At 39.9% G+C, this 18690-nt stretch overlaps 1 protein-coding gene across 5 annotated transcripts in view; it reads right to left on the bottom strand.

Moving 5' to 3' along the window:
- The window catches only part of NCOA3 (nuclear receptor coactivator 3), a 128468-nt gene extending 110527 nt beyond the window's left edge, over positions 1 to 17941 (bottom strand). For all 5 annotated transcript variants that reach the window (XM_061127432.1, XM_061127431.1, XM_061127435.1 and 2 more), the window contains exon 1: positions 17805 to 17941. The gene's annotated coding sequence lies outside the window, so the exon portion shown is untranslated. The remainder of the gene's footprint in view (positions 1 to 17804) is intronic.
- Between the last annotated feature and the right edge of the window lie 749 nt (positions 17942 to 18690).

Below are 18690 nucleotides of genomic sequence, written 5' to 3'. Positions count from 1 at the left end.
TGTAGTCCATAGGGTTGCAAAGAGTTAGACACACTGAGGGACTTTCACACACATTATTTAAGTAAAGGTTTGGGAAAAAGGAGAAAAGTCAGAACAGATGTTAGAAGTAAAAAGGAAAAAAAAAGGGGAAGGGCGGTTGAGGGGGGAGATGCCAGTATGCCAAAGTACAGCTAAAGCAGGCATTTACTTTAAGGTTTTCCTCATATCCTGCTCTCAAGCTTGAGGAGTATACAATTAAACAACATTTACTGAATGCCCACGAAGTACTCAGAAAGTTATTAGTCTCAGGGCACATTTCATAAATTCAGCACAATCCAGTAAAAAGATGCTCACTACCTAGGTTAGGAAGACTAATTCTAATTCTAATGAAACAATTTGTTATATATAGCATCCTGTGGTGTATTCCAAGCGCCAAGCTGGGCAGAGCAGACTAGAGGCTTGGTGAAAGAAGTAATCACGAGTTCAAATGAACAAGAAAAACACATAATAAAGAAGCCACAACTGAACCTTGGATGGGCAGTTTGACAAGAAAGAAAAATGAAACCAAAGGTCTCTAGTAGCTTAAGCCAAAAACTTCTGAGTCACCCTTGATTCTTCCCCTCCTTCTCTCTCACCAGGCCCCACCCCACACTGCCATGACCCCACCCTGAATCCATTGCAAAATTCTGTTGGCTTTCTCTTTGAATATATGCAGAATTTGATCACTTCTTATCACCTCCTCTGCCACCACCCAAGTCCAAGCCACTTTTCCTGGGACCTGAACTACTGGAACACCCCTTAAGAGGTCTCCCTACCTCTTGCTCTCTTAAAGGCTACTTTTCACAAAGCAGCTGGAAGGATCTCTGTAAAGCCTGACTCAGTTTATCTGTTCTCCACTAAAACCGCACAGTGCAAGAGGCGTGCGTGCATGCGTGGGGGGGGGGGGGGGGCCGCACACGCGCATGCACGCACAAACACAAAGAAAAACAAGTGGGAAGATACAAAACCTTAATGGATGATGAGGTATACTGGTAATCTATATTTGTTCTTTGATAAAGTAACGCTTTCTCCTTTGTATTTTTCTGTATTTTCTACATAAGTATAAAATTACTTTTATAATTTAAAAGATGAAATGCTTTAAAAAAAAAAAAAAAAAGGTGGGGGAAAGGGGTGGAGAACAATGCTCACAAGATCTTTTTGGAATACCAAAAAATAGAAAACCTGCAGCAATTTTCCACTTGCTCAAAGCAAAACCTGAACACGTTACAACTGCCTACAAGGTCCCACCATTACCTCTGCGACTTTCTCTGACGAGTACTCCTCTGCTCACTGTGCTCTGGCACACGGACCAACACACTTTCCTCAAGTACACTAAGAATGCTCTCCCACCAAGGGCCTCCCCACACCCATGCTCCCCACTCTACCAATACTCACAAGGCTTACCTCCTGGACTCTGCTCAAATGTTACTTTCTCAGAGAAGGTTACCATGACTATCCATCTAAAATGCAAATCCCACAACACACATACACACCAGCTCCCAGTCCCCTTATGCAGCCTTTTTCCCCCATAGCGATTCCGGTCACTAGTATATCCCTAACATCTAGGGAAAAGCCCAACACGTGGCTAGCACTCAATAAATCTCTGTAAAATAAATTGAAACATGAAGGCAGAAATAAAAGTTCAAGGATGTGGGAAAGTGTGAGGATGTGTGTGTTTGATGGTTCAAAAACTAAAAGAAAATCAATATGACAGAAGCAGAGAAGCTTGGAGCAAAGAAGCCTTCCAAAGACAAAGAAAAGACTTGGTTAACAGTGAGCAATTAGAAAAAGTGACGGACCTGAAGGATGGCAAGTTGACAAAGGAAAAAAGGGTATGGGCCAGAAGAAAATTTAGGCTGAGAGGAAAGGGATAAAATAGTCAGAGAAGGAATGAGGGCTGAGATGAGGAAGTGCATGAAGAGGACAGGAGGAGGGTCAGAGATACAGGAGAGGTCAGGAGGAAGGGAGAGACAGCACAAGGGAAAAGCAGCAGGTCACAGGTCAGGGGTGGAGGCCACTGTCATGTCACAAAGCTGTTCCTGTTCAATCCTAAGAGCCAACAGTTCCGAAAAAGATACATGTCATATATGTTTATTTCCAAAATGTGACTTACAAGTCTTAAAACATACAAAGATATGTATGTACATCTGTTGTATCACTTTGAATGCTCAAATTCCCCACTGGAGAAGTGAGTTTAAATTCACAAAACCTGAATTTTTCAATTTCATTCCTTAATACCACCATTAGGCATTTGCCATGAAAGGTGAAACAAGGTGGAAGCGGGCAATTACAGGGCATGTGTAATTTCCTCTTCATCATACAGCTTCTCCAGTTTACAGAATTGGGCAGCCTGGACTTCCTTCATGAGGAAAAGAGTATAATACAACTGTTAGCCTTTAAATTTGAAATAGCAAAATAAAAGCACAATTACTAGTTTTAATGTAAGGCCTCCTTGGTTCTTTGAAAGATTAGTAGGAACCTGAAATAGAAACTAAAATGTTTCTTGAATCACACCAAATACTGAGCTTGAGGAAATTTTTTAAACTTTGTTTTAATTTTCAGAGCATTCTTTAACAGAGTATAGTGATAGTGAAGTCGCTCAGTCGTGTCCGACTCTTTGCGACCCTCTGGACTGTAACCCACCAGGCTCCACCGTCCATGGGATTCTCCAGGCAAGAATACTGGAGTGGGTTGCCACTTCCTTCTCCAGGGGATCTTCCAGACCCCGGGATCAAACCCGGGTCTCCCACATTGCAGGCCTTAACCTCTGAGCCACCAGGGAAGCCCCTTTAACAGAGTATAAGATCCTCTAAAATAAAATTTTACAAGTATTGTGACTAAAAGAATTTTATAAATCTATATTCTCAGAAGTGTAATATACCTATTAAACATTTAAAAATCAAAATTCACCGATAACAGAAATTTTGGAATCAAGATTTTTAAATAACTTTGCAAGTTCAGTGTTATAGTCACACTATTCAGGAAGAGATGAAACAAACATACAATATAGTGCATGAATTTATGCACTGCTCTCTGAAAGCTGGCTGGATGCCATTTTATCACTGATAGAGCAGCTTCCAATCCCACTCAGAGTCCGACTGCAGTGGCCCTGAATCCAGCAGCGCAAGCATGCCTGCATGTCGTTATGGGAAATCGTGGAAAATTTCACAGGCTAACATCCAGAACGTCTGCGGTTCTTTTTCATATTTCTTTCTTCCTGCAAAGCAGTTATTAGACTAGTAGTTGGATTTTTTTTTTAAAGCTGGAAATTTCCACTGGTTTTTTAAAATAAGTCTTCTTAAATGTAAACTGCAAAACATTCCAACGTTACAGCATGACAGAAAGAATAAATCAAAATCAGAAAAGAATTTAAATACTTATCTTCAAATCAGGGTAAGGGAACTGGTAAGTAAATTAAGGTGTCACTCTATCCTGGTAAGAAAAAAAAGTGTCCAGGAAGATACTGAGGTGATTTAAGGTTACAATAATGTAATATAAATACTAAATGTGAAAAATTGCACATTGTGAAGCTGCTGATATTTGATCATAAGCTTAGAGAGCAGGCATTCAAAAGCTAACACAACCAGTAGAACAGTTACACACAGAAACCTTGAAAAGACAGACAGTATAGCTTGGTAAGAAAGGAATACATTCCAGACTAAAGCAAGCCATGAAGACTGGGGTTTTCGGTAAGGGTTAAAGACAGAACAATGACAAGCCTCACAGGTAAGATTCAGAGTTTTAGGCACCTTCTCATTAAGATTATCCCAGACCAGAATATTTGATGCTTTCATCTTAGTTTGTAAAAATAAATGAGAATATAAACAAGGACTTATTGTTTCATTTTTATTAAAGAGGTAAAAAGATCTAGTTCCAAACTACCTAAAAATGAAAAATGACTTTTAATAGTTAAATACAGTGGCAAATAATTTTCTATGTTTAAGAACTGATATGGCCCGGGTTAACAATTTGTTTCTTTGCATTTATATGAACTCAGAAATGGGATCTATAATACATGGCTGTGTAACTGTTACTCAAGCTTTGAAATTCTTGCTATCCCCCAAAACATACATATGACCAAAAACTTGAGCATTAATACAAAAACATCGCTAATAACTAATAAAGATCTGTACCACCAAAGACTGGAAGACTGGGAGAAAGTATTAGGAAAAATCTCATAAAAAGATGTATATCCAGAATATATAGTAAAAACATCAAAAAACAAACCTCTTAATACGCAACACAAGAATGGGGGAGGGGAGGGGAAGCCATATTGACATAAAACAGATCAGCACAACTAACATCTCTACTCCTGGACATTCATCTGGAGAAAACCATAATTCAGAAAGATACATGCACCCCGATGTTTACTGCAGCACTATTTACAATAGCCAGGATATGGAAGCAACATAAATATTCATTATTGGATGAATGGATAAAGATATGGCACATATATTACATGGAATATTTGTTGTCGGTTCAGTCACTAAATCATGTCCAACGTTTTCTGACCCCATGGACTGCAACACACCAGGCTCCACTGTCTTCCACTATCTCTTAGAGTTTGCTCCAAGTCACATCCATTGGCTCAGTGATGTTATCTAACCATTTCATCCTGTGCTGCCCCCCCATCTCCTTTTGCCTTAAATATTTCCCAGTAGCTCTTCATATCCTAAATGGAATATTTCTCAGCCATGAAGAAAAAAAAAGAAAGAATCCCATTTGCAGCAACAAAGATGGACCTAGAGATCGTCATACTTTGTGAAGTAAGTCAAAGACAAACACTGTATGCTATCACATGTGGAATCTAAAAGAAAATGGTATAAGTAAACTTATTTCATCACAGAGTCACAGATGCAGAAAACAAACTTGTGGTTACCAAGGGGAAAGAAGAGGGGAGGGATAAATCAGGAGACCGGGACTGAGACACACACTCTGTCAAACAGAAAACCGGCGAGAACCTCCTGTAGACCACAGGGAACTCTGCTCTCCTCAGTACTCTGTAATGGCCTATGTGGGAAAGGAATCTAAGAACGAGTGGATAAAAAAGTGTGAAACTGACTCACTGTGCTGCACCGCAGAAACTAACACAACACTGTACATCAACAATGCTCCAATAAAAACTTCAAAAATCTAACATCTTACTTAATGGTGAAAGACTGAACACTTACCCACTAAGGCTGAGAACAAGACAAAGTTATCTCCCCAAATTAATCAAATTGATCAAATGATTCAATGCAATCAAAATCAAAATCGCTACATTCTACTGGAAGCACTAGCCATTACAGTAAAGCCAAAATAAAAAGAAGATGACACATACTGCTTGGAAAAGAAGAAACAAAACTTATCTTTACTCAGAAACAACATGATCACTGATGTACACAATCTTCCTAATCAAACTATATAAAAGCTACTAAAACAAGTGAGTTTGGCAAGATACTAGGTGAATATACAAAACTCAATGAAAAAAAAAAAACTCAATGATACTTATATACACCAATTATTGAAAGTTGAAATTTTAAAAATACTATTTACAATCACATTTTAAAAATATAAAATTTAGGAAAAAAAAAAAAAATTTAGGGACCTCCCTTGAAGTCCAGTGGTGAAGGCTCCATGCTTCCACTGCAGGGGGCACGGATTCAATCTCTGGCTGCAGAACTAGGATCCCACATGCCGTGAGGTGTGGCAAAAACAAAAAAAACTTATGCACATATATATGTTTCAGTGATAAAAGCTCTTATAAGAGTGTACACTGATAGCTACAAAACACTGTTAAAGAGAAATTAAAGAAGACCTAAATAAGTGGAGAGATATATAGCATGTTCAAGGAACAGAAGACAGTATTTTAAGAAACCCAATTCCTCCCAATTGATCAACTGACTCAATGCAATCACAATAAAAATCACAACAGACATTTTGCAGAAATCAACAAGATTTTAACAATATATAGAAATGCAAAGCCCCTAGAATAGCCAAAATAATTTGAGGGGGGAAAAAAAAGCTGGAGGACTTCCCCTATGTGATTCCAAAGCTTGAGTAGAGACAGATTGGAATATGCATCAATGGAACAGAAGAGATCCCAAAAATTGACCTACACATATTTACTTGACTATCTGAATTTCAACAAAGGTGCCAAGTCAATTCAACGGGGAATGTAAAATCTTTTCAACAAATGGTGCTGGAAAATTCAATACAATATACCAAAATATGAACCTCATCCCTATCTCATACCATACTCAAATAGGTTACAGACCTAAATTTAAGAGCTAAAGTTATACAATTTCTAGGGGGGGAAATGAGAAAAATCTTTTGTCAAATATTTTTCAAACACAACACAAAAATCAATACACTGAATGCCAGTAACAATAAAAACTTCTGCTCTTCCAAAGCAGACCACAGACTAAAAGTAAATATTTCTAAAATATATACCTAAAAAAGGTTTGGGGTCTAGAATAAAAGAAGTCTTGTATCTCAGTAAGATAAACCCAACTTAAAAATGGGCAAAAGATATGAACAGACACTTCACCAAAACAGACACACCAATGACAAGTATGCACATGAAAATATTTTCAACATCACTAATCATTAAAAAAACTCAAAGCCACAAATGAGCTACCACTATATACCCACTAGGATAGCTAACATTAAAAAGACTGGCCATACCAAGTGCTGGTGGGAATGTGAAACAACTTGAATTATCACAAACTGCTGGGAGAAATATATAATGATACAATCATGTTGAGAGACAGGTGGCAGTTTCTTAAAATTTTTAAATGTTACACACTCCTAGGCTTGGCATCCCAGACTTTCACATACCTTCTCCTCGTCCCCAGGTTCAGTGAAATAAACAGTATTTGGAAAATTGGGGGGGGCCACACACTTAGGGAATAACCCAGCCATTCCATTCCTGGACATTTACTCAAAAGAAATAAAAGCATTTGTACATACAAGGCTTTGATAACCAAAAACTGGACACAACCCAAATGTTCATCAATAGGTGAATGGATAAATAGTGATATACCTATACAACACAGCAGTACTAAACAATAAAAAGAAATGGAACTATTAATATATGCCACGTGAATAAATCTCAAAATCACTATAAGTGAAAGAAGCCAGCCCGAAAGAAAAAGTACATACTGTATGTATAACTCATTTATAAAAAGCTCTTAAAAATAAAGCTAATCTTTAGTGACACAAGACAGATGAGTGATTGCCTGAAGATGAGGGCGGGAGGGATTACAAAGGAATACAGGAGGGATCTGACTTTGGACTTCAGAGGTAACAGATACTTCCACTAAATGTAATCATAACGGGTTCATGGGTAGACACATTTATTAATACATCAAGACCCAAACGGCACAGTTTAAATATATGCAATTAATTGTCAATTACACCTCAAAGTTGGAAGAAAAATGCAAGAAAAAAGGAAAATTATGGCAAACTATAGTGATAGAAAGCCGAACAGTGGATGACTGAACACAAAACCCTGAAGAGGCCTGAATGCAAATGAGCAAGAACTTTCTGGGGTGATGGAAATCTGTATTCTGATTGTAATGACAGTAAAACTGTTCACACTCATCAAAACTCAAACTGCACACTTAAAATGATTGAATTTTATTATAAGAAAATTACACCTCAATAAAACGTCTAGTCAAGGCTATGGTTTTTCCAGTACTCGTGAATGGATGGGAGAGTTGGACTATAAAGAAAGTTGAGCGCCGAAGAATTGATGCTTTTGAACTGTGTTGCTGGAGAAGACTCTTGAGGGTCCCCTGGACTGCAAGGAGATCCAACCAGTCCATCCTAAAAATGAGTCCTGGGTGTTCATTGGAAAGACTGATGTTGAAGCTGAAACTCCCAATACTTTGGCCACCTGATGTGAAGAGCTGACTCATCTGAAAAGACCCTGATGCTGGGAAAGATTGAGGGCAGGAGGAGAAGGGGACGACAGAAGATGAGATGGCTGGATGGCATCACCGACTTGATGGACATGGGTTTGGGTAAACTCTGGGAGTTGATGATGGACCAGGAGGCCTGGCATGCTGCAGTTCATGGGGTCGCAAAGAGTTGGACTGAGAGACTGAACTGAACTGAAAGGGAGTAAGTTGTAGTATCTATAAAAAGTTAAATTCATAGTCTTTAAAGTAGCATTCTCCAACCACAAATTTTTATATACTTTATAACAAAACATGGGAACAAAGAAATATGTACAAATACACTTACAGTTGGAAGTTGGATAAATTATGATACATATCCATACAGCAGAATACTGTGTAACCATTAGAAAGAAATCAGTAGCTATTAAAAACAGATATGAAACCTCTTCAGGATCATTTAAAAAGTACACACAGTCCAGAATAGGGCTTAAGTGCCAGTTACATAGGTGTGTTCATTTTATGAAAATTTATCAGACTGTACTGTGCACTTTTCTGAGTGATGTTACACTTCAATATGAAGTTTACCCCCAAATGTGGGAGAAATTCATTAAGCTCAAACCTTTTTAAGTACATGCATTTATATGCCTAGAGTAACAATGGCCACCTTTGGGCAGGGGACAGAGAAATGGCTGGCAGACGGCTGAGGAAGGTGCCTCACTTTCCACTGTATACCCTTTTGGTACCTTATGAATCTGCCCCATGTGTACCTGTTATATATTTTTAAAAATATTTCTGAACTGAGAACATCAGCAACTATATCCATGTATGAGTTGGAATTTTTTTAACACAGAAGTGAACTAGAGACAGAGATAAGATTTAGGTCCATAATAGTCCTTCATAACCCAATTTCAAATTTTATACCCATCACAAGTTTCATTTTCACTGCCTTTATAACTAGTAAACAGTTTAAATTTGAACCTAGAAAATAAATTTTAAAAGACTCACCTTTTCTATTTTTAATAGGGCTTTGTGTAAGACTTCATTTGAAGAAGGAAAAAGGGCTCTGCATCGAAAAAACCCGAACTATTAAATGAGATCATGTACATTAAGCACACAACAACGTGCAGGCACACAGGTTCCTGATAAATGATAGTTTTCATCCTTTATATCTAATATGTATCAGAACACAGGGAACAGAATTCTACAGGGGTAAAAGGCAGAAGGGAGAGCAAAAAAGGCACCCCACTCCAGTATTCTTGCCTGGAGAATCCCATGGACAGAAGAGCCTGACAGTCACCAGTCCATGGGGTCGCAAGAGTCAGACACAACTTAGCAACGAAAGAGAGAGAGAGCAAAAAAAGACAACAGCAACTAAAGTGTAAGTATACAGACAGGGAATTCCCTGGTGGTGAGGACTCCATCCTCTCACTGCCGGGGCCTGGGTTCAATCCCTGGGGCGGGGGTGGTATAGAAAAATAGAAACTAAAGAGATAGCTGTAAGCAAAAGTATAGAAAATCCTCTAACAGTAGTAGCTTAGGGGAGATGGGGGGTAGCTCTAATGACCAAAGACCTAGGGTACCAAGAGCCTTACTTTTACTTTTTCACATACACTTTTTTAAATGAATTTTTTAAACATTATAATTTTATGTTAAGTAAGCACCACAGAATAAAAGAGGTAGGCAAGGGAGATTACAAGCAGTAATGAGTTCCCTTCAGATCTACTCCATCTCCTCCATGAAGTTTCCCTACCAATTTCAGCTGAAAATGGCCTTTTCTTCTTCTGAACTTCTGAACCACTTATTTATGTTGCTGCAGCTATGCTTTTTCAATTACACTCACTTCTCATCTAGATTATAAACTCGTAGATCACAAAGGGATATTAAAGCCCACAACATTTAGCACAATTCTCTGAAGAACAGTGGTACTGGAGAAAAACATCTAAGCAACTTACAGGACCGTCCACCCAGTCCAAGGCCAAGTGGCAAACAAGAATGTGGTATTTTAAAGCCCAGACAAGATTCATCTGGGCCAACTCTACAAGGGAGACCTAAGCCCTAAGCAAATCCCAAGGACTCTAATTTTACCTCAATGTCCAGGTAGAAAATCAGATTTAGAGTTGAACTCTGGAAACTTCCACATTCAAACACCAAACATTTGGGGGGACTTAAAGTGAATATAATTGAAAAGAGGATTTTAAAAGCTTACAAAAAGGTACAGTCCCTATCTCAAAGCATAGACAATCTGACTGAATTTGTCCTCTCAATCAATGAATATGGATTCCTATACATGAAAGGAGATAATTAAGATTCATATCACGAACGAACAATCATATTTTCAGTTGTGGTAGCCTGGGAAATTTACTAAAATGAGACGGGCTCTAGGCTGGGCCTTAAGACCAGACTAGACAGCATGGGAGAAAGACAGGAAAAAAAAAAAAAATAGCATGACTAAAACAAGCAGCAACAAAAGTGGAAAAGACAGCTTTTTTAAAAAAGGCTATGATAAGAACTGAGTGTTAGGTTATGGAATTTGGGTTGTACTCTGCAGATTTTTTAGCAAAAAATGTGTTCAAAATGTTTAAAAAGTGTAAAATGGCAGAAAAATAGAGAGGATTAGGGAAAGGGTAGAGACTAATTGAAAAGTTATTATAGTAACCTAGGGCCTGGACTAGTTTTAGAAATTGGAATGAAAATATATTTAAGAATAATACATCAAGAGGATTCTGCAAAACCAAAAGCATTTATTCAACACCATAACTGAATTTTTAAATAATCAACTTTCCTGGCAGTCTGGTGGTTAAAACTCTGAGGGGGCAATGCAGAGGGCCAGGGTTGGTCAGGGAACTAAGATTTCACATGCCACGGGACATGGCCAAATAAATAAATAATCAAGTCTTGAAATGTTTTACCTCTTCACGCTTGCTAACGATTTCCCACCAACAGAAACTGTGCTCTCTCCATAATAAAAATCATAGTCATTCTTCAAAGCCCTGCCTCCTGATCACCTGGTCAGAGGTAGCCCCTTTCCTCCTCTGAACTTCTCCAAGATCTTTACAGGCAAAACAGATTACCTTGTTGTGAAGTGATGTGAATACCTGATTGATTGTGTGCACTTGGAGGTCAAAACCTTTTTAACTCTCAGGGTGCCTTAAATAGTACAAGCTTAATAAACAGTGTTTAAGTATGTGTGTTTATGGCGGAGTGGGCAGCAGCCAAGCAGTGGCCAATTAAAGATGATTGAAGCTTAAGGCCTCAGAGCTAAGAAAATGGTGCTATGAAAGTCAGTTTTAAAAGTCACATGTGGGAGCCATTTTGTATATGGTTTAAAAAGGGAGATGGAAGGTTACTGGGCAAGTTCATGATTTTAGGTTCGCCTAATTTGGGGCTCATACACCTAAGGCTTCCACCATTCTAGATGTGGTTATGCACACTGAAAGCAGCCTCCTGAATTAATGTTACTGATTCCCAATGAAATTATTTTTAAAACTTAATATAGTAACAGTCCTGTCTCTTACGAAAAGATACCACTGACCCTCCCAAGATATGCACCATGTGTGTGGAGTTATTTTGCTCACTGGTTAAGATTTTCCTAGATGTGGCCATGTACTTGCTCTGACAGCAAAGGAACCAACTCTCTTGGATAAAAGTATTGTCATAAAACCACCACCACCAGGCAGGTTAAAAAAAAAGAGAGATGAGTCTGGATGGAGCAGAGAGTGTGTAGACTAAATTTAGATACAATCTGCTTCAGAGAAAACTGGGTGATCCTTAAAACAGTTTTGAATACAGTTGCCAAATTTCAATCTAGAAACAAAACCAAGCTGATGTAGCTACGCTACAGACTGACTTAAATTCAATAATCCATTTCACTGATGACAGCTTTACTGGGAGTAAAGAAAATATGACTTCATTTTCTTATACCATAAGGAAGAGGTTGAAGACTCTCTCCCTCCCTGCCTCTCCCCATACACATACACACACACACACACACACACACACACACACACATTTTGCCCTTGTGGCATATATCACTATGGTGAAGTCAAGATCTCAAAGTCTTCCTGTTCCCAAACTCATGAGTCAGCAAAGAAACATGTATCTGCACATTATCTGGCACAAAGTGCTCGATCCATTTAATATTTGACCAAAAAAAAAAAAAAAAATTAAGGTCATTCTCCATATTTATATGATGTATTAAGTTTATAAGATTTTCTAATACAAGGAACCCTGGAAGATCATAGACTCCATCTCTTTGCACCTGGAGAGGGTGATTTGCTCTCTCAGACTACAAACTTACAAATTATTCTCAAATTCTTTACTGGTACTATTCTTTTCAAAGTAACAAGCTAACAGATGACACTGCTCAGGTAACAAAGCGGGAAATTTTTAAAGGTTTTCTTTCACCTGTAGGGTTTTTCCCCTAGTTAAAATTGTTTTAAACCTGAGCATATGATCGCACAGCTCTTTCCACCAATATAAACTATCATTTATAAAAATATCAGTTTTAAACCTTCAGATTTTGATAAATATTTTCCCTCAAAGTAAAATTTGGTTTTAGATTTCACTTAAACAGAAGAGCAAAGAGTATTTACACTAATAGTCTCCCCCCTCCCCTTTTCTTGCATGTTAAAACCCTTTCTTCCCCTTCCCCAAGCTTTCTCCTCTTTTGTACTCAAGTTCTCAAATGCACAAGATGGAGGAACAATACCACAATACAACTGCAGGCTTCCTGCCTACTAGTCAGTCATTATTCTTAAGACTTGAGAACTTTGAAAACACTGCTTGGGTTGCTTTGAAATTCCCTCTTTCAGATTTTTTCCCTCCTTCATGGGACATCTATTTAAAAGAATGACTTCAAAAATGTCTTGCTGCACCCAATCAAAAAGCTCTCAGCAAACTAAAAATGCTAGCTTTAGATATGAAAGGAGGATGTAAATGCCCCTAGAGTTTGACAAATACCAATTCAAAGAAAAAAAGTGTATTTCTGGCAAAGATTTAAGAATAGTATTTTTCTCATATGTGTATTAATCCTATTTCTGAAAGATTCCATATTTATATGGAAGCATCTTAAAGATTAGATTACCAATGTGTTCTTTCTAACAATACCATAGAGAGATCTAAAGATCTCAAACTACACTGGGCTGAACAGAAAAGGGTTACCTTAATTATTACTGATAAAGAAAAGGTCACACTAAAATGAAGTAATTTTATTTTTTTAAGTTTTCAGAGGCAGAAAAAAATTACCAGCAGCAGTCACCTGGAAACCCGGGGGATTTCCCATTTCCTCCCACCACACTTTGATCATGGCAGTAGTACTCACTAATAAACTTTTCTGGTTGTTGAGATAAACTAATGGGAGTTACTCTAGACAGAGACATGGGGGGAGTATGGGGGACAAATTATCTGCTCAGCTCACCAAGGATTCCTTCCTTTTTAAAGGCAAAAGCATTAAAAATGAAGTTGAAACACAAACACACACTGGCTCATGAGTAACAGCTTTCTAACTGTTACAATTAACAGTGTGCCATAAACAACAAACAAAAATTATTCCAGCATCTCTAACAAAAACATAAAGGCCAATTTATTTCAAATTATTTATTTCAATTTATTTAGTCAATAAAGCGAATCCCAGTACAACAAAATAATTTAGCCAGTCCCCTGGAGTTTGTTATAATGGGATTTAACCTGTACATTCAACATTCAATTAACCATGAGGCTTATCCTAATTGAGGATTATGCTGACTTCTGCAGTCCTTCCCCCATCTATCCATCTACCACTCCTACTCAGCTGCCATAGCCACCAAAAGCAAAGCCCCAGGGAGCACAAGATTACCTATTACTATGTGATACCCGGGCCAAAATTCTCTCTTCATCCTGTGCATGATGAAGAGGTTCAATTTAGCAATCTATTCAGCCTACTTTCCAAAAAGTGAAGTTTCAGAACCCTCACCTGTAGCTCTAACTAAATAAATTAAAAATTTCAGAAGAATTCCTTCATAGGTGAACACGAAGTCACACTCTTTGGTAGAACACATCAATTAAAAATATTAACAGGAAAGAAAAAATAGGACACAGACATTCCTAATGAAAAATAGGAAAAGGAGAAACACGGAAACACTAGCTCACTATTCTTCGAAATAGGTAAAGCCTCTCTGCCAGTCAGGTCAGACTTCTTTCCTTTGCCTCCAAGCCACAACATTTACTACACAGGTTGTTTATTACTGCCCCCCTGTCACCTGACCTAGGCCAAAGAAATTACCAAACTGAGTTTAATCCTGACAGAGTTGGGAACTGGCAGTATGTGGTCTAAGAAGATTATCCAGTTTGGGGCTAAATCAGCCTTCTAGACACTGCAGGTCTTCCGTTCAACTCCTGCTGTGTATCTTCTGGCCATTTTCCTGTTCATTTAACAACTCTCCACCAGAAGGTAGGAAAGGGAAAGGCGATTAAACTCAAGTCAATTCCATCATTTGTTAGGGAGTTGAAAATAAGGTTAAGCTCTAACTAAACTGCATCTTTAACTCAAAATAATCTTTTCTCAGAAAACCAATGGGCCAAATGAATTTACCTAGCATTAATAAAGTGAAAGACTAAGCCTCATTACAACAGAGCCCCTCCTCCACCTTAAGTGAAAAGTTCATCTTGTCATCCCCTCCCCCACCCCAAAAAGCACTCATAAAATGAAAGAAGATGCCCACATTTTACTGCAGCACTCAACCTCAATGCTATACATGAGAATCTAAAGACAGACCTATCTCTTTAACGTGTTGAACTATGAGGAAAAAGAAAAGTTAACAAACATTTCCAATACTAATTTCCTGCTCCCAAAGCTTTAACCACACAATAAAGCAAAAAAAGGAATATTCTACACCACAGAGTACAGTGAATTCAAACCCAACTGGGATAGGTACTCCCTGGTTTAACCTTCAAGAAACTGCAGCTCCTCTTCAATCATGATCAGCAACTTTTTTCCAGTCCTGGTAGCATTTAAAGAGTAACAACTGTTCAACTGTGATCACTTGGCTGTGTATCATCACTAGAAGCTATATTCATTCTAAACTTGCAACAAATTAAAAGTTTTCCAAAGCTGCCCACATCCTCTGGCCAAGGCTCAAAATTATATAGTCTTAAAAAAAAAATGCAGAAAGAAAGCCTAAAGCCACTTATTTTAACACCAAAAGGTATAGGACAACAGTAGTTTGTGTTTTTTTATCCTACCCTATTGTCCAAACTAAAATGTTAAGTCATTCTTTTAAGAGACTTCTCAAAAACCTACTAGTCTCCAAATCAAAAGGAACTTTTCTATAATCATACTGCTAATGCTCAAAGGACCAAATTTAAAAGAAAAAATAAACCTTTTTATCTTTAATATGTCCCTGACATACCTGACACAGAAAGTTTATTTCAAATGACCAATCAAGAAGGTACTGGTACATAATCATTTCAAAAATTATTTTTTATTTACATGTCTCCTAGAAAAAGGATCGAGGGTCCTACAGAACATTCACTCTGTACTGAATGAATTCTAGCTTCTTTGAGGGGTGCGGGCTTCAACGTACAGAAATAATTCCTACATGGTGAAAAAAGCACAGTATATTCACTTTCAAAATGTATATTTAATAGAGTCGTTAATCCCCTAGTCTTTAATATCATTTTTCCAATGAACTGTTAGTGTTGGTAAATTTAAAACCACCATTCTAAAACTTCTTTTTTAATCTTGTTAATTATGCTAGGGTTGTTAGGCATTTTCAACGCTTCTGGAGTCAAAGAATATTTTAAGGTAGACATATTTCCGATAACTGCTCTACAAATAATGCAGCTTCCCACTTGGTCCATAATCCTCATGTCCAAAACGTTCTTCTATATACCAGAAGCCAGCATATGCCTTTTTTAAAATGCTAATTGGACAATTAAGTCATTTCTATCGATACATAAAATTCCCCTATAATTTGGGATCGCTGGCAATCTAGATTACTGCTCATTTAAATGCAGAACCTGAAGCAACCTCCAGTGACAGAAGCTAGTGTTCAATACCATTTTACATGTTACAAACGGAGGCTTCATCTTACATACAAACAATGAACCTTGGCAGGGTTCTTCACCCTAAAGCCCCACAGATTGTTATTTCCTTAAGGGTGTTAGTAGATAAGGCAACACTAGCAGTAAGTTTGGAAGAGCTGCTCTAGTCGCCATCAACAATTGTTAAAGATAGTAAAAAGGAAACGGTATTCCCACCCATTTTCCCCTTTCTTTGGTTCATTTTCTTTCCCTGCTTTTGCTATCCAACAGGAGTGTGTTTCAAACGAAAATTCTTAAAATAATTATTCCAAACACCAAGAATACTCCAGAAGGCAGTAAGAGTTGTTGCCTCCTGGAAATGGTAACGGGGGGGTTTAGAATAGGAGAGAGGCTCATTTTCAGTGTTTTTGTACCCTTCCAGTAGTCCCTAGACCAGTTATATGGGGCATAACCTATACTAAGCAAACAAGCAACAACTGAATCTGTTTTCAAGAAAGCACACTTCACAAAACTTACAGATTTCCACTTAACATTTTGGTTTATGCGGCAATCACAAGACTTAAGTTTTTTGGTTTTTTCCATCATCCTCTAAACAACCTGCTGCAACAAATACTGAAGCGTTTTCGCAGCCAGGGACCAGTAAGGTGGATCTGAGCCCAGGCGTTTGAATCGAGGAGATGCCGCAATCTCACTCAATACTACTAGCTCTCTCACTCATCTCATTCAACTCCATTTCAAACCACTGCAGCAAGACAGCTGGTACTCGCCTTCCTGTTTCTTTACGGTACAGGCTTAATAACAAAAACAGGTTGGCTTTGAAGCGCTGCTGCTCAAAACTATCAAGAAGGAAGTCTTCACGTTCGGAAGGGGGGAAAAAGTTTCTACTTCCAGAGAATTTCAGACCTTTCCCTGTCTTTCCATTTGAGAAACCCGAACTCCTCCTGCTTGTGAGATTTCGAGACGATGCTCTCTGCCTCTCACAACTGCTCTTTTGGTGAACTTTTCCACCCAGAGTGCCCTCAAACTGCCTAGGAAGCAAGTAAGCCCTCCCAACTACTCGTGGATTGCTTTTCTAAAACATGTGCAAGACCAACAGTTTCTCTAAACCATCACAAATTGAGTCAATGTACGTAGGAAGACCAGAGATGGAAAAGGGGAGAGGGAGGTGGAGAGTAATGATAAAGACAGCCCAACCCCAAATTTAATTCACTAACTTCCACTTGCCATTTCCCAGCCTTCACACGAGAGGTAGCAAAAATGCCTTTTTACTGAGAAAACTGCTGAGAATCTATCCGTGCCCAAAATGGAAATCCCACAGATAATCTGGGTTAAAAATACTTAAAACGCCCCAAGTGCAGGAAGAAACACGGCAGCAAAATCCCAGCCGCTTCTCGGTACCACTCGGAGGCTGGGCTGGGGCTGAGTCGGGGGCAGTGCGGCTTCCCCCCGCCCTCCAGTTCTAAAGAATCGAGAGACGCCGAGGCGGCGGGAGGAGGGGGTCGTGGGGAGCTTTCAGAAGCACCCCGAGGGCTGCAGGAGGGTAAAACTTCAGGGACAGGAGAAAAAAGTGGACCCCCCGCGGTCTCCCCCAAACTCCTCGCAGTAACCCCTCGGTGCGAGGACCCCCCTCGCACCCCCAAGCTAGCTACCGCCCAGCTTCCACACCCCTCCCGCGGCCGCGGGCCGCCCAGAGGCTGCGGGAGAGCGGCGCGGCCCCGACACCCCGAAAGTGTCCCCGCGCGCCCCCCGCGCGGCGCGCCCCTCAGCGCCTCCGCGGAGCCGGAGCCGCCAGCTCGCCGCAGCCCGGGGGAACTCTCCCTGTTTCCTCAGCCTCCCCCTCCGCCCGCCCGCCGCCGCTGCTGCTCTTCCTTTATCTCCACTCACCGCCCGCCGCCATTTTCCTCGCAGCTCAGGTTTAAATCGGAAACTCGCAGCTCCTCAGCCAGCAGCCACGGCCGCCGCCGCCGCCACCGACTCAACCGCCGCGGCCGCCGCCGTTGCTGTGAGGGGGCTGAGGCGGCCGCCGCTGGGAGCCGCGGCGCAGAGGCCGACGGGACATGTAGTCCTGCGGCCACGCCCAGCACTACCGGTCCCAGGGGGCCTTGCGCGGCCCCGGGCGCTGGGTGCCCGCCTGGTCGGGCCTCCGCGGCGCGAGGGCGTGGCCGCGTGGACGTCAGGGCCTCTGTCGCTGACTTACCGCCTGGAAGCTGCGGCGGACCCCGGGGGTACGGAGGGCAACCCTAGCGTGGCCCTTAATTTTTTTCATACTTGCTTTCGTCCAGTAATAAATAACATTTATGGAGCGTTTATTGTATGCCAGGCACTGATCCTCAAAACAAGCATCCCTTAGGGACCACTCTTAGTCTGTGTTCAAAGGAGCAAACAAGCGCAAGGTCGGAAGGCACAGGGCTGTTCATTAGATGCTAAAGTCACTGGATGAAAGGTTATTGGGCAATAGCACATTTACTGTATATTCAGTCCCAAAGTATCACCCCACGGAGTACTCATCAGCTACAAAACGGAAGAGCTTGCTTTGCACTGGGGCCATCTGGCAGACAGCACCTTAACCAAGCTATCAAATCAATCACTATCACTTAGCATCACCAATAATGGACCAACTCGACATATATTTTTTTATATGATGCAATAGGAAAAATATAACGCCCCCTCCGTAGTATTTTTGCCGGAAAATGCTAACCTGAATATAACTAAAAAAAAAAAAAAAAACCCACACACACACACAAAACGAGCAAATACAGAATGTTGAGCT

This window comes from Dama dama, chromosome 23 (assembly GCF_033118175.1).
Source record: "Dama dama isolate Ldn47 chromosome 23, ASM3311817v1, whole genome shotgun sequence".
Lineage (NCBI taxonomy): Eukaryota > Metazoa > Chordata > Mammalia > Artiodactyla > Cervidae > Dama > Dama dama.
This window is presented reverse-complemented; position numbering and strand designations above follow the sequence as displayed.